General features: G+C 48.3%; 2 long non-coding RNA genes across 2 annotated transcripts; one reads left to right on the top strand and one right to left on the bottom strand.

Annotated features, from left to right (window-relative positions):
* Nucleotides 1–6,583: 6,583 nt before the first annotated feature.
* LOC119256734 (uncharacterized) lies at nucleotides 6,584–10,200 on the bottom strand. Its single transcript, XR_005127868.2, has 3 exons — nucleotides 10,164–10,200; nucleotides 9,669–9,742; nucleotides 6,584–7,145 (listed from the first exon to the last, which is right to left on the bottom strand). It is a non-coding gene; the product is annotated as an uncharacterized LOC119256734 (long non-coding RNA).
* A 215-nt stretch (nucleotides 10,201–10,415) lies between these two features.
* LOC129146814 (uncharacterized) lies at nucleotides 10,416–14,104 on the top strand. The gene is made up of 3 exons (XR_008554076.1): nucleotides 10,416–10,448; nucleotides 12,915–13,087; nucleotides 13,885–14,104. It is a non-coding gene; the product is annotated as an uncharacterized LOC129146814 (long non-coding RNA).
* The last annotated feature ends 2,794 nt before the right edge of the window (nucleotides 14,105–16,898 follow it).

Below are 16,898 nucleotides of genomic sequence, written 5' to 3'. Positions count from 1 at the left end.
CTCTCTATGTACATCAATTCTATTAAAAATTGTCCACATCAAGAGTATGTTTCCTTTGCCTTAGTGTGCATGGATGGTTGAGCCCCCTTTGAGATGTGCACCCCTTAACAGTTTGGAGTCCCTGGGTAGCCCTCATTCACCCATTAACAATATGACCCAAGTTCAGCCATTTCAGCCAGTCCTAGTCAAGGTGCTGATCGGAGCCACGTGGAGCAGGACAAGTTCTACCCACCAAAATATCCAAATGGTAATATCTTGAGCAAATAACAACATGGTGGCTGTTGGAAGCGGCTACATTTCAGATACATTATTTTGCAACTATAACTAATGGAAACATGGAACTTTCTGGTACATTCAAAATATACAGCATGGAAGAAAATCATGTATATTAAATGTTTGTAAAGGATTAGTAACAGAGCCCCTTCAGTTGGTTAACCTTGGGCGGGAGGAGAGGGATAAAGTTAGAGCTTTCCCTTCAACCTAGATGAAAATTAATTCCAAATAATATTTGTACAACGCTCTGTAAGATGTGTCAGTGAGACTGTGTAGTCCTCAGCTTTGCTTAACTTTGTCAGGGTGTGGTGGTGGGGAGGGAGCAGAGGCATAAATAATGTATGTTCATTGCATAAAAAACCCAAAGTCCAGATAAGCAAAAAGGAGAAAATAAACATTGTCCACAATCCAGTCTCATAGAGATAACCAGTGTTGGCATTTTGGTTTATAGTCTTCTAGGGACTTTTCTCTGTATGCTAATAATCACAAAAATAGGCTCCTATTGTGTAATTATTTTCTATTTTGTTTTACACTGCACTGTATGATCGGTATCTTTTCATGTCTATCAAAACTGCATGTCTCAAGGCCGCATACTATCACAGCAGATGGATGTCCCATAATTTGTTCAACAAATTTCTAATTGTTGGACTTTGAGGCTGGTTCCAATTTTTTAATTCCACAATGGGCATCTGTACAGCTAGATCTCTGTGCAGTTATATAATTATTTCTTTAGAATAAATCCCCCAAAGTGGAATTGCTAAGTAGATAAGTTTGCATGTTGTGGAGGCTTTTGGATAATTTTAAGTTACTGTGAAGAGAGACTCAAAATTGCCCACCGTTGCCCAGTGGACGGTGGTAGAGGACTATAGGTATCGTGACTTAACTCTGAAGAGGTGTGAACCTGTATCCCCAAGTTATATACAGGGTTGTAAACCATACCTCAATAAAAAAAAAATATTTTTTAAAAAAAGTAAAAGTGTCCACTCTCCCCATTAGGGTAAGCTTACTGCTCTCCCAAACTATAGATGATATCACTCTCTTTAGTTTTCAAAGCAAGCACTATTTTTTGAAAATTGTCACTGGTGTTTAACTAAAGCACATAAATGTTCCAACTCCAAGTAGCCAAACACCAATTTGGGGTGTTGGGAGGCAGGGCCAGCTAGTAAGTATTTGAGGCTTGTGGCTCAAGAGACAAAACTGAGGTACTTACATAATCATCAAAAAATATGGATACTCTTCATGTCAGTGGCTGTACCCAAATAGCAGGGCTGGACAGGACCTTCAGGCAGAGTGGGAGGAAGTCTGCAGTCAACTGTGGCCCTTCCCTGCCCCAGCCTGAGGTACTCCCCCAGGCTACTTCTCAGAAGTCATGGTGGTGGGCCACACTGGGTAACTCTCAAGGTGAAACTCTCCACAGAAGTTCCCTGTGGAAGAATTTACTAGGATCCTAGGTGGCCATCATTTTGTAGGACCTTTTCAAATCCCTACTGTGGCCCTGGTGTCTGTTAGGCTGTGGAGGGGGGACATGCACTGGAATTTCAGGGAAGCTGGCTAGGGAGGCATAGCCATCCCTTCACCGTTTGAACACGGCCTCATTTTTGCTGTGTATTTTATCACATGCAAGTGGGTGTGCCTTTTGTTCTTTCCTGATTATAGAAGTATTACTACTTTTAAAGAAGTATTATTACTCCCACTTTTCAGAGATGACCTCTCTTAATATTTTGGTAATTTCCGTACAATCGTGTGTGCGCAGTGTGTATGGTTGTGTGTGTGTGTGTGCGCGCGCGTGTGTGTGTGTGTGTGTGTGAGACAGAGACAGAGAAATGGTGAGCAGAGAGAGATCTCCAAATTGGCCTCATCTTTGTACACAGCATGGAATAAATAATTTTATTCTCTTAACATCGAGTCATGAATGTCATTGGGTACTTGTGAACATATGACGTGGACGTGGCTTTTTCAAATAATTTCCAAGCTGATGGGCCCCCCTCGGCTTTCCAGTGTTATCAGTATCCCTTTCCTTGTCCATGTCTTCATCTTCCACTATTTCCTTAGAACAGATTCCCGAGGTGGGAATTGTGGTTCAAATAGTAGGAGTGTATTTGCTGCCTTTTGTGCCTGTTGCCAACTTGCTTTGCTTTTCCAGAAAAGTTGCCCTCCTTGATGGCAATGCACTGTGTGACCCAAATCAGATCCTATGAAATAGCATGATTTTCAAAGCATCTGCTAATTTTGATCTGTAAAGTGACATTTTTGTGGCTAGTTTCAGTCGTAGGAACTGGAGTGCTGGTGGTTTTAACTATTTTCATGTGGATACATTCTCCATTTGCGCTTCTTTTGGGCTCTAATTCCATGCTCATTCTGTGATCGCTTTCCACTTATTGTTTTGTAAAAATTCTTTAAATATTCGCCACATAAATCCTATTGCTTATGTTTCGAAATGGTTGGTGACTTGTCCTTTGCTTTTGTTTCGGGTGTCTACTGGAGAAGCGTTGCGTTTCTGTGTATTCAGGATTGCAGCCTTCCCTGGCTCGCATGTTTGGAAAGATCATCTGGGGGATCATCCCCTAACCCCCAGCACCTTTGAAGTTTCTTCTTTAATGGCTCCATGTTTCATATTTAATTCTCTAAGCCATCTGGAATTAATCTTAGCCTAGGTTGAAGTGAAGGATTTAACTTCTTCCTCCTCTCCCCTCCCCAAAGCTAACCATCTGATCTGGCTTTATTGACTAATCCTTTCCAAACTTTTAATGTGCAAGACATTCTCCCACTCTGCAGGATGGGGGGCGGGGAGAGGGGAAGAGAGAGAGAAGAGGAGAGATTGATTCTCTGCACCACACTCCCAACCTACCAGGTAAAATCCTGCGGGGGCTTTTGTGCATGTTCCTGGGGTGCACTAAAAATTCCCGGGCACAGACCTGCAGGCTTCTGTGAAGATCAGCACAGCGCTGGACAGAACCAGCCCTAGCCCATTCCAGAGGCCTCTACCCAGGCTGAGTATCAGCTTGAGGGGGGAGTGGGGTGGGGTAAAGGCCGGTGACTCCATCTCTCCATTCACACAGTTACTTTGTTGAAGAACTGCACTGACCTTCCAAGTGAAGACCCTCACCCAGGAGAGTGTAAACAGTCTCGAATCACCCAGGAACCGCAGAGCTGTGTTTGTTTTGTCATCTGTCTCCTGGAAACCCCGTCCTTGGCTACACTATGGACCAATTGTGATCACGCCTTGCTCATTTTCATTCTGCTAGTTTAGTGTAGAAATAATAGGGATACTGTGTGGGCAACATGGGGTCCCAGCCAGGACCGTCCCTACCTTTCCTCTAAGGACTCACAGTCTAAACAGCAAGTGTCGCTTTTGCTCCTACCCTGCGCTAAAGGTCATGTGGAAGGTCATTTGTAGTCCCTACGAGCTGTGCAGAGGGAAACAGAGAGAGACACATTTTAGAAAGCGTTTTCTTTTCTGGGGTTTCTGGTCCCTTTGTTCGGGGTGTGCCTGTCTACCTCTCTGTACTTCTTCTTCTGCTGTTACCAGGTGAGCGCAGCCTGGAAAGCCAACCTCACAGAGCAAATGCAGTGACAGTGCCATCCCATTTCCCCTTCACAGCAGCTGACTGAGGCAGCCCCTCTTTCTCTCAGACCCGTTTTACAGAATGGGACACTGAGGATCAGGGACAATCACCCCCAGTGGTAACATCACTAGTTAGCAGTCAAGAGGGGATTTGAACCAGGTTTCCTGGCTCCCGCCCTGCTCCTAACCTTTGCAGTTCTGACTCTACCAGTGAAGCTTAGCGGATGGGTGTGGCACCCTGCAGCACGCCTGGGGCTTATGAATTCCCAACTGCAGTAGTGGCGGCTGCTAGTGCTGAGGTTGTGACTTGCTTCTCAGATAGCTCTCCCCAAGCAATGCCCAGGGCCATGTCCCGTAGTTGGAGTACTTTACATTGCCTGTGGATTCCAGCCCTGTTCTTGCAAATGATGCAGAGCTGAGAGCAGTCCCTGCAGGGCCCTGTTTCTTCCTTTTTGACAAGGCCCTGCTCTCCCTCCTGCTGGCTCTGTCCTTCCAGCCGGGTGTGAACCCAGCAGCGCACTGGCCAACCTGTCACCAGCTTGTGCACCGGTCTCCCTGATGTGATGTTCTCCCCTCCAACTTTGGCAGCCTGGGGGCAGAGGCGATGCTCCTGTAGCCCTGGCTCTCTGTTGCTGGCTCTTCTGCAGTGGGTCTTTGCGACTCTTCGGCTTGTCTGGAGGTGTCACCTGCTTACTTTACTGGTCTTTATAACCAGAGCTGAAGAAGCATCAGCTTCGGGGATGATTTGGAATCTTAACACTCACTGTGTCCTCTATAACTTGAACAGAGGAGTGGGGACTATGGTGGGAAGCCAGAGAGAGAAATCAGAGAGAGAAGCTGGGCAGATGGGTGTGGGAAGGGCACCTGGCTGTTGTGCCAAGGAGGTGGAGAGCTTTCCTGATGGGAGGACTGGAGGGAGCTCCTGCTGTGCTCTGTGTGTCGGGTTGTTCTGCCCATCTGGATGCCCTATAGGAAACGTGGACTTGTTATAGGACAGGGAGAGGGGCAGCCCAAACCCCGCAAACCTGCCTATTCTAAATGGGTTCTGCCATCCGCCGCATCAACACAAAACATATGACACTTTAATGGGAAGGAACTTTAATAAAAACTAGGAAACAATACAGGTAAGGCAAAGAGTCTAGTTTCTAAATGAAGCACCCAAAGTCACCCATCCCCTCGTGGGTAAAACTCCATCCATATGGGATCGGCCCAGAGCAAGGCCCCAAAGCCTGCCACAAGTCTAAAACATCTTCCAGTGGGGATCCACAGAAAAGGGTCACAAACAACCGGACAAGCCCGGAAGGAAAAGAGCAAAATCAACATCAAGATAAAAGCTGCCATTGTCACCTCCCCACGGGTCTCACCCACATCTGTGTCACCCAGTCCACGACCCAAAGACAAGCGCAGTTTCTTCACGTGTCTCTAGGCTCCATGCGTCTCCTCCAGGTCTCCTGGCTCCATCCTGCTTCCTTCCTCAGTCTCTTCTGCAGCTTCTCCTCTTCCTGCTCAGCTCCACCCTCCCTTGGGTGGGGCAGGGAACCTCCCCCTTTCCTGGGGACCACCCTGTTGCAGACTCCTGGCGGAGCTGCAGCCAGAGCAGGCTCTGCATTGCCAGAGGGGCCTCCCACCCACCCCAGTCAAGAGGCCCAGTAAGAGTCAGAAGCTGACTCTCCAACTTCCACCTGGCCAGAGGCCACCAGCCACAGGGATCAGAAGACGTCCAGGTACTTCTGCACACCGTGAGAGCTGATGGACAGAACAGGGCCTATGCTGCTTCCGGACTCACAACAACATGGCTAAAGTTGCCTGCAACCAGCATCTCCAGAAGTCATTAAGCATGCATGTCCTGGGCCTCCCTCATATGCTTCCAAACCTAATCAAATCTGACAGTTACCTGTGCCAAGAATTGCTTTATGCCCTTAGGTGTGCAATTGCCAAGAACTCGCCCCCCAAAGAGGTGGGTGCTGCTATTATTCTTCCCAATTGCCACATGAGAAAACTGGCTTAGAGAAGGTAGGCAGCCCCCCAAGTCACACAGCCTACAGATGGGAGAAGTCACATATAACCAAGGTCACACAGCCCCAGAACCCTCTTCTGGCCCATTTGAGAAGCTGCTATCTCAGACAATGCCTGTCCACTCTGAGCTATGGCTTTTCAGTCTTCTGGCTATTTAGTACTTGTAGGGTAAACAAAGATGCCTTGGGCTTTTTGCACCATTGGCCTCTGTGGCTCTCACCTGCCGCCTTGAAGGAAGCACTTGGAAGCATGGGCTCAGGGTACGTCTGACAGCGGACACCTGGAGCGTGGTGTGGGCATGCGTGAGTGGGTGCTCCTGAGCTGAGAGACAGAGCCTATAAGGGCAGCGTAACAGAGGGCAGGGTGCAGCAGCAGGCCAAAGGGCAGAGTGCATTGGAGAACAGCTATGGAATAGGATGGCAGAGAGGGCGGCAGAACGACTACAGAGGAAGAGACCACGAGACTATGCCAGAGAGAGCCCAAAGAGGGAGTAAAGATTTACCAGCCTGCAGGCTTGCCCCACAGCAATTGGCATACAAAGAGCATTAAAAAGCCTGCAAAAGCCATTGACAGCTCCAGGACTCTCCTTTACCGGCTCTCCAGAATCGATAGAAAAGCTGCCCCCGTGCCTTGCTGGCATAACCGTACTTAATTGCATGTCATCTGTGTATTGAAAAAATCTCATTGAGCTATAAAATCCCTATTCATATGAACAGTAACCATGCTCCTTGGGATTTATCCAAAGTAGTTGAAAACGTCCACACCAAGCGTGTGGAAGCTTTATTTGTGCTCATCAAAACTTGGAAGCAACCAGGATGTCCCTCAGTAGCTGAATGGATGGAAAAACTGTGGTCCATCCAGTCATAAATTTTATCTAGGGCTAAAAAGAAATGAGCTATCAAGTGATGCAAAGACATGGAGGAATCGTAAACGCATCTTCCTCGGTGAAGAAGCCTGTCTGACATTTGCCCAAGTAAAAAGATGAGTGATGGCAGGGATTAGGGGAGAGAGGGATGAATAGGTGAAGCACAGAGGATTTTAAGGCAGTGAAACTTCTCAGTCTGGTATCATAATGATGGAATGGTCGTTCTACACGTGTGCAAACACATGCAACTCCAAGCGTGAACCCGGATGTAAACTCCAGCCTCGGAGTGATGATGAGGTATCCGCAGAGGGTGAGCATTTGGAACACCTGGAGCCTTCTGGCAGCGCGTGAATCATGCGGCGTGAGGGTTATGGGAAATCTCCACCTTCCTCTTCATTTTGGTTCCTCTTCCTCTTCAAAACTGCTCTAAAAAGTAAGTTTACTTTAAAAAAAAATCATATGGTCGTTTTTGGTTGATCAACCCCCTGGCTGCTGTCTGAGTGAGGAGGCCTTATCTTCCCTGCCTCTGCCTGTAAAAAGGTTCTTAACCTATTTGGGAGGCATTTACCCCTTTGAGGATCTGACAAAAGTACAGATTCTCTTCATATAAAGTACTTTCACAGACACAAACACATTTTCTGTCTAATAGCCAAGATTCCCAGGAGACGGTGGACCCCACGTTGAGACCCCCAACCTCGATAACACATTAATCTTCCCTCAACAATATCCCCAGCCCTCACTCTTCTCTTTGCCTCTTTTAAAATGGCAAGAAGGAAACAATACCACAGAAAATTATTTGGTTGGAGGCGAAGTAATTCCTTGGTCCTTATAAACATTCATCTTAATTAAAGTGCTCGTTAGGAGGCCATAGCTCAGGGCTGCCAGGAGGCAGGCTAAGACAGAAAACCTCTCCGGATTATGAAAGCCCATTGCTTACTGAACCAGGGACTCTTATGACTGAATGACCCTCTGCCTTGGGTAACTTTAAGGAGTCTATTTGGCAGCCGATGTGGGTTCTGTTTTCTTTGAAGTCAGTTTTTACCATAAAAACTGACTGTAAAATTATGTTCCTGTGGATTATTTAACAAATGTTCTTTCCTTACAATTCTACCTTGGGTAAGTAGGTTAAATCAATTAAGAAGCATCCTGTGCTGGTGTGTTTTAAGAGGCAACGTGGTGAGCCTATGGTACCCATGTATTTAATCAAGCACTGATCTAGGTGGTGCTGTGGAGGTATTTTGTAGCAGGGGTGGCCATCAACAATCAATTGACTTTAAGGAGATTATCCTGGATAATGTGGATGGCCCACCCAATAAGTTGAAAGGTCTTAGGAGCAAAGAACTGAGGGTTTCTGAGAAGGAAAACATCTGACCTTGCCTATAGCATTACCCCTGCCTGAATTTCCAGCCGCCCCAATTGTGTGAGCCTATTCCTTAAAAGAAATTTCAAAGATAGGGCCTCCCCTGCTGGCGCAGGTAGTTGAGCACTGCACCGTGAAGCTGTCCGCAGCCTCTGCAGCACCAGTTCGATCCCCAGCAGGCCGGCGAGGGTCCCACATGGTGCGGCAGACCTCTCCTGTCTCGCCCGCTGCTCCCCTCAGCAGTGGATTTCGTCAGTCTGCCTGTTCTGCTCCCTGCTCTGTCTCTGGTGAATCCTCTCACCCTCCCGCGCATTTGACCTGTACCCCGGTTCTTGTATAAATAATAAATAAATAAATAAGTAATTTCACAGATAGATGGACAGATAAATGATAGATGGAAAGATAGATGGATGGGTGGATGGACAGATGCTGAGTAAAAAGAGAAACCCTATTACACTGTTGGTGGGAACATAAACTGGCACAGCCATCATGGAAGGCAATCTATTTACCTTCAAAAACTAAAAATGGAAATACCATGTGACCCAGCAACCTCACTCCTGGGCATCTAGCCAAAGAACATGAAACCATCAGTGTTAAAACCTATATGCTCTGCAGTGTTTATTGCAGCACTAAAGACAACAGATAGGACATGGAAACAACCTGAATGCCCATGGGTAGAAGATTGGATCAAGAAGATGTTGTCCAGCCATACTATATATAATACTACTCAGCCATAAGGAAAGATGAAATGCCACCATTTATAGCAAAATGGAGAGCGTGTGAGGGAATTATGAGTCATAAACCAAATCAGAATCACAAAGACAAAATACTGGACATCTCCATAATGGATGATTTGACAGGAAAATACAAAAACTAGCTGTAGGGTAAGTGACGGTCAGGCTTTTACGCAGCTGGCCTCTGTGGCCATCACCTGTGGCCTTGCATGCACTTGGGAGCAAGGACGCAGGGGCACACGTGCCTGATTATGGACCCCTGGAGTATGGTGTGGGCATGTGTGAGTGGGCACACCTGAGCCTGGAGCCTGAGGTTATCAGGGTGGCATCACTCAGAGACAAAAAACAGCTATGATGGAACGCCTAAGAGGAGAGACCATGAGAGAAAGGTCAGAGTCCAGAGAAAGAAAAGGGTAAAGATTTGCCAGGGGCCAAAAGGGCTGCCAGCCTCCTGGTCCCCTGGCCTCCCTGCCTTGCCAACCTATGGTCTTGCCCCACAACAAGTGGCATAGAAAGAGCAATAAAGCCTGAAAACCACTGAGGCTCCAGGACTCCCCTTTAGCCACCTGCCCAAATTGATAAAGACCTGCCCTGGGCTTGCTGGCATGACACTCGTGGACTTTAAGGCTAAGAGGGGGGAGGCAGGGGGAAGGGTCACAGGGGTACAAGGCAGGCGGTAGGAAAAACCAAAAGCAAACAACGAAAACACTAGAGATCCTTTCCTGGCTGCGGTCAGAGAGGGAGATGTGACTACAGACATGAGGTTAGAGAGCTGCAGTGTTGAATTTGAAGCTGGAAGAAGAGGGTAGCAGGTGGCTTCTAGAAGCTAGAAAAAGCCAGAAAGCAGACTCTCACCTGGAGCGTCCAGAAAGGAACATAGCTGTGCCAGCATCTTTATTTGGCCCACGTTGGACTTTCAACCTATAGTCCTGTAAAATAATGTTTTTTAAGTCAAAATAGAAGGAGGGAGGGAGGGAGAAAAGGAAGAAGGAAGAAAATGTTTCTCTCTCTCTCATCTACCCACCAATCCATGCACCCGTCTACCTGCCCACCCATCCACCCCTCCATATTTATCTATTGGTTCTGTTTCTCTGGAGAACCTGAACTGATACACATTTCAAGGAGCACAGCAATCTATGTGGAAAGATCTGCATGTTATCAAATGACACCTGTTCTTCCACCACCATCACCCCCCCATGCCCAGGGCTCCTGGCCCCAGGAAGAGAGACACAAAGTTCGGATGGTGAGCTGGGAAGAGGACAGTCAATACGGTGCTTCTCCCCTGGGCAGGGGATCACCCTGGCCAGTGGGGGAGGTGTGGAGAAAGGAAAGTTTGTAAAAAATACAGACTCTCTTGTTCCCATCTCCCAATGTTCTCTATCAAAATGTCTGGACCTAGAACTTGGAATTTTAATCACCCCTCAGATTCTACAGCAGGCGACCTCAGGAACAGCCCATAGGATGAGCTTCAAAGTTACAGACCAGACTGAAATGTGTTCTCCACCTCCAGAGCTTTCTCATCAAGTCCTCAAGTTCTGACCCTGGGAGCCCAGGGTCTGGTTTTTCGCCTATCTGGGCCTTAAGATTAGTGGCATGGCCTGGCTGTGTTTGTTGGAGCCTGATGCTGTACGTCAGGTAAGGCACGTGCCAGCCTGATGGCTCTTGCCGAGCAGCTGAGCCCCTGCACTCACACCAGACCACCCGGAGCTCAACATCCAACTTGGTCTTTTCCTGACTTCTTTTTTTTAACTGACTCTTCTTATAATTGCCTGTCACACAATTTCTTTTTTCCTGCAATTGTGGCACCAACATATAGACGAATTATCTGACTTGCCAATCCATTAGCAGTTTTGGCTTCCCCCTCCACAATTCAGAGTTTGAGCAGTAAAATATAAATATCTTGGTCTCAACACCCAGTGACTTCAGTTTCATACTGATCTGAACTTCATTTTGTGGTGCGGACCGTGCTGAGTAAGTCGAAAGGAGCCCCGGACTCATTCCAAGCCTGTAACAGTCACCAGCTTCAGAGCCTTCCCTCCCCAGAACAGCCTCCTGGGGTGTACACAGAGGAGTTTGTCCCTCCTCCAGCAAAGGGGGCCCATCCCTGTGCAACCTCAGGGCATGTGTTCTTATTATATGGTGTGAACATTGTTGGCCTGTGCTGGGGAATGATGGATGAGGCTGACCTGACATTTCCCTGGAGATTTCAAGTCGGGAATCGAGGTCTTTAATGGGAAGACAGCCTTGGGGATACTGGGAGGGGGTGACTGGGGCATGGGAGCAGGACAGTGGAGATGATACCAGTCGTAAAAAAGGAAGATAAGGAGGGAAGACCTCTTTCCACCATGCCTGCGAGGCTGACACAGATCATCCGCCCTCGGACGGTGTTTGGTACGGGGGTCTCCTGTGGCCTCCCAGCCCTGTTTCCTTGCCTCCATTCCTTACCTCTGACCTTTCTCTACAATCCTACCAGGAGAGGAAATGCCTGGAAAACATCACTGCCCTAGCCAGTGTTGGAGGCCTTGCAGGGTCTGTTTAGTTTTTAAGTTCTGATTTTATCTTGTTTATAAAATCCATATGGTGAGAGAGAAAAGAAAGGAGCACCCTATGATTGCTGGGAGGCAAATGAAGTCAAGCTGCTACTAGAGCAGGTTTGCTCCTGCAGCTGTGGCATCTGTCTAGGCCTGGCTGTGCTCGTTGCCTGCCTCACAGCGTTTCCTCAGACCAGCCTCTCTGCTTATTTGAGAGCAAGTCATGGAAGCACTTAGTAGAAGTGAAAACTCAAGGTTGATGTCCCAGTATTGAGGATGACATCCAAGCTGTTTGGTGACCTTGAATGAAAGTAGCCTTTTCTATCCTGGCATCATTCTCCCAACCTGAAAGATTTGTTGGAGAATTGATTGAACAATGGTTGTGGGCACCTTGTGAATACAATTTGAACTTCACGCTAACGCAAGTCTCATGGTCAGCACCTGCCCCGCCAGCTGTTGCTCCTCTTTGCCTATCTATCTGGAACACCCTCCCTCTCCATTTTTTTGTTTAACAAATTCTTACTCAAACCTAAGTAAATATCATTCTGTCCAAGAAACCCTTTTCAGCCTTCTTGAACCTTTGGTTGTTTGCTTTACTGAAAGCAGAGTGTTGTCGTCATAGGTTTCTAACCTGCCTCCAACACTAGAACCTAAATTCTTCTAAGGGTAAGAACTATGTCTTGTTCTTTTGTAAATCCTAAGGCTTAGCACAGAGTAAAAACAATGTGAATAAGTGGATGGACAGATGGATACGTGGATGAATGGATGGATAGGTGCATGGATAGATGGGTGGATGAATAGATGGTTGGAAGGATGGATAGTTGAATGAATGTCTGAATGGAATGAAACATGCATTCATGGATGGATGGATGGATGGATGGATGGATGGATGGATGGATGGATGGATGGATGGGTGGATGGGTGGATGGATGGATGGATAAGTGGTTGAATGGATGGGCAAATTTTGTGGACATATCTCAAGAACCACTAACAGTTGACAGCTGCTTTCTCAATTATCTCTGAATATTGTGGTAAAATTATTCCCCTGTCTTCAGCGGATATCAATCAGTAATTGGTACAATAAGTGTAGGAGGACTAGTAGACTTTTAGTGAAATCATAATTCACTCAACTCTACACCTGAAATGTGGGTGTGGGAGATTTCAGCCCAGCTAGGTCTCCCTCAGGAGTCTGCCCACAGCAGTTTGGATGCTGGTCCCAGTGGAGAGTGATGAGATTTGCTCCACTTTTCAAACCCGCTTGAAAGATCTTCCCTGGGAAACCCCCAAAATATGCCAGAGCTTAGTGATCAGAAAGGGTTTCTCAGCACCCTTTATGAATCTTTCAAGCTGTGGAATAAAATTACTCCTTCTCGTTAAGATGGAACATGGTATTTAATAAGATCGCTGGATCAGAAACCAGGACATCTGCTCTTGGCCTGGTTCTGCCACTAATTTGCTCTGGGATTTGGGGCCAGTCACTTCACCTCACTAGACCTCAGCCTCTTTGTGAGAAAAATGGGAACAGCACAAATCTCAAGGTCTCATCTGGCTCTATCATGTGTGATTTTAGTTTCTGCAGGGATGGCGAGCTTCAGAGCAGACTACCTGGACTGGGCCCTTGGCTTGCTCCTCCTGACTCCAGATGTCTCCTCCTGTTCTCCCACAGCCAAAGAGGAAGCTGTTTATCATGGAGGTTATGAGCACAGAGCTTAGCTTCACCATCTATTGGCTCTGTGGCCTTGGGTAAGCGACTTAACGCCTCTGTGCCTCAGTTTCCTTGTGTGAAGGTGATATAATGAAAGGACCCATTCCTTAGAGCAATGAGAGTATGAAGGGACATAACACACCAGATGTGCCTGTCGTGGTAGGCACTGACGAGATATGCACCATTACTAATGCATCTGCAAGAGACAGAGGGTGGAAGCCTTGGTTTCTGGTTTCCGGTGGCTCCTCCTGAGTCCTCCCTGAGAGTTCAGTGCAGGACATGCAGGTCCATCCTGTTTTTTAAATGTGTGCAGCTTACACACTTGGCAAGTGCCTGGGCCAAGGAATGGAGCCAGAGAGGCTTGAAGTAAATCACTGTCTAGGTAAGGGGCCCGGGTGCTAAGCTTGCTCTACACTGAGGAAGCTGAGGCACAGAGGGGCTTGCTCACCATCACACAGCAGCATAGGACAGAGAAGGGTCAGCGGGCATCCAGCAGGCCCCCCAGCTTCCCAGCGAGCAAAGGCCTTGCCTGACTCCGTCTCCCAAGTTGTTCTACCTGGAGGACACTCACCCCTGGCCTCAAGGCTGACTGACCACAGGGCAACCTTTAGACACAGAAGATCCCACAGATAAGATGGTTCATCCCATAGCGCCCTTGAGAGCAGGCATTCCTCATTCATGGTTTTGACTCTTTGCTGGGACAGGGAGATGCCTTGGTACTAGAAGACTGAAGGGGACTGAGATGGGAAACTTGGGAAGAGGGACTGAGGGACCAGGAAAGTGGGGAGAGAGGAAAGAGAACCCAGGAGACACACTCCTCCAAATGGCTCTGTAGGGAAGGCTTCCTCTGTGGCTTGGCTTGTTGTGTGAGGAGCAGGAGGGACAGAATCAGCAGGAGGTGGTTACCCGTGGCACAAGAGAGGCCTTCCAGAGCACACAGGAGAGGCCCAAGAAAGACAAAGATGCCAGTAAGAAGAGCACGGGAGACCAACCCAGACTTCTAGTAAACAAGTGCTCAGACTACTTGGGCAACTTTCAGTGTAAACTCAAACACGAATGAGTCCATTTTCACCTGCTAGTTTGGCAAAGTTTACCAAGATTTACAAAGATTAGTAATACTTAATTTGGGTGAGGGCGTGTACTCTGGGACACCTAAAACAGAGGGTGTTGGAAACCAACATCGCCTCAGTGAGCATAAATTTAAAAAAAAAGCTGTGCAAATACATGTATGGGCGTGGAAAGAATGTGAAAATATGTTATCACGTGAACAACAGCAGAGTAGCAGTCAACACGCACCATATGATCTCACTTTTTGAAAGTAGCTTATTATCTACCGCTGTGGACTGAGCTGTGTCCCTCCCGGCCGAGTCCTAAGCTAAGCGCTAAACCCCAAGATGCTGTATTTGGGAAAGGGCCTATGAGGAGGGGATGGAGTTCATTTTCCTTCCTCTTTTTCCTTCTTTGTATTTTTCATCAGTACATCGTTTATGTACTAGTATTGAAATGAGAGGTTATTCCGTGTGCTTTATTCTTTATAATTTTTTTAAGAGGTAGTGAGCGGGCCCTGAAGCCAATGTCAGGAGGGCTCAGTGGACCCCGTGGCTCAGCCACGCGAGGCCGTCCTCAACAGTGCGCCTGGGAGGAAAGCAGACAGGCCCGCCGCCTCTCCCTTCTCACCCCAGGTCCGCCACTTGTACACCATGTCCAGGGACATGCCCCTGCATGTGTGTGCCCCCCAGTGGGCTGTGGGCTCTCCCACACCCTCACACTGTGCACACATGGCCTTCTCTACCCTCAGCCCCGGGGTATACACCCCCAGGAGCCTGTGCACCTCCTGGAAGCCTTTTGGGAACCATTAAAGTGGGCAATTCCAGAGCAGGTAAAGCTATCCCAGGGCACGGTAGGACCCTGGGATTAAAGAAGTGGCTCCTCAAGGTCCTCTCTGCCTGTTACTGAGAGCGACAGATCTGCCGTCTTCAAGGCCCCCCACTTGTCTCACATTTGGTTGCACTCCCCGCTGCTAGTCACTGCTGAGTTTTCACAGGTGGTCCCCTCTGCTAGAGGGATCCAATTCTCTGATCTTTCATGGCAAGAGAAATCCGCAAGATTACCAAGCTCTACAGAGGCCCCAGGATCCCAGAGGTGGGAGGTCCCCACAGCTATTGTGATCATAAAACAGTGGGGGGTGGGCATGTCTGGATGCCTGGGGGAGGTGAGAGGTGCCCTGGGGCTGATGTAGGAAAATCTGGGTGGTATCCTGGCTTGGTCAGCCACTCCAAGAACTTGATGCATGACCTCGGACTGGTCATCTGACAAAAAGGGAGGTTGTGAGCCGCCAATAAAGTAAGGCATGTGAGAGGGGACAGGCCCCAGTGGACATGCAGGGGAGCAGGGTGAGCAGTGGTGGAGCGTGAGGGTGGGTCTCAAGTCTCCACTACCCAGCTGGGTGACCAGGGGCAAGTTGCTCCCCTGCTCTTGACCCCTGACTCCTGGGGTGGCCTAACTCTACCTCCCTTGGGGATAAAGAAAGGTGCGGTGACCTTATGGGTGACCTCACCAGAAGGCTGTGGACAGGAAACAAGAGGCCCAAACTGGCTGTAGACAAACTCAGCTGTGGCATGAAAACCAGGATGTGTCACTTAATGCGCCATCAGTGGCGCCATTGTCCTACCCAGTGCTGAGCGTCCTTCTGCGCAGGCTTGCAGGTCACGCCCACCCCCACCGAGGCCCTCTAAAGGGCAGGTCCAGAGGTGCAGATGGAAGGAAGGGGCGGAGGGGAAGGCCCTTCCTCCTGTTCTGCTCCCTCACCCCGACTGCCCCTAGGGGAGCCTCTGCACCCAGGTCACTGGTTGCTGCCTGGCTCTGTCCTTCTCTGCCTCCCAGCACCCCAGTCACTGGCCCTGGGATTGAAGTCTCTCCCCACCCTGGCCCAGCATTCCCAGCCTCTCTCCATCCATCCTCCACGGGGAAACAGCTGCTTCCCTTCCAGCGTGACTGGGGTTCTCCGGAACACTTCTAGCCAAACCACCAGTTGGACAGAATTGACCAAAAAGAAAAGAAAAGGGGAAATTTCAGCTGAGACCAAGCAGCAAAAAGAAGTCAATATTAACTTTACATCCATCTCATACTACATTTATTTTCAACTAAGATATTAAATCGTTTACAAGAACCCTCCAGAAATGATATGCTATTTATTCTTCCATGGAAGGCAATTTGAAAGACTCTTTTTTTTAAACAAGGATAAAAGAGCAATATAATATGCCAGAATACATATTTTTATAGAAAAACAAAAAAGATAATCTATTTATAGTGTGTAGTTAATGGATATTTAAAAAATCTTTTCAGTTAATGGCCACATGTGGAACTATTCCGTCAAGAGCTGAGCTGACTTTGTGAGGGGAGAGCAGGGGACTCTCTGGTCTCTGACTCAGGGATGGCTGAGCCTGGGGGGGCCCCAGAGGCCCCATCATCTCTTCCGCTTTTCCGGAGTGAGAGGCTGGAGTCCAAGTGGTGACTCGTGTTGACTGGACACCTCCTGTCTCCCAGGTGTTCCACATTGTGAACTCACTTTGTCCTTCTCCCAGATATGAGCTGAGACCCCAGAAGCCCTGCTTTGAAGGGCAGAAATGAGCGGCAGAGAGGATGTGGGATGCCATAGGCTGCCTGGGCTCTGCTCCTTCCATACCATCTCCACTCTCCCGCTGCCAAGCCTGCCTGCATTCTGGGAGACGACAGGGCATGGGCTGCCAGCGCATGGCAGGAGCATGTAAGAGGAGACACAGCAGGGCAGACGAGAGGGCCAGGGCTAGTCTCTGGGAGTGCCTAGCGGGGAGAGTTGGGGGACAATCC

Source organism: Talpa occidentalis, unplaced genomic scaffold (assembly GCF_014898055.3).
Source record: "Talpa occidentalis isolate TD23 unplaced genomic scaffold, MPIMG_talOcc4v2.1 talOcc4.4, whole genome shotgun sequence".
Lineage (NCBI taxonomy): Eukaryota > Metazoa > Chordata > Mammalia > Eulipotyphla > Talpidae > Talpa > Talpa occidentalis.
The sequence above is the reverse complement of the archived record's forward strand: the minus strand, read 5'-3'. Positions and strand labels throughout refer to the sequence as shown.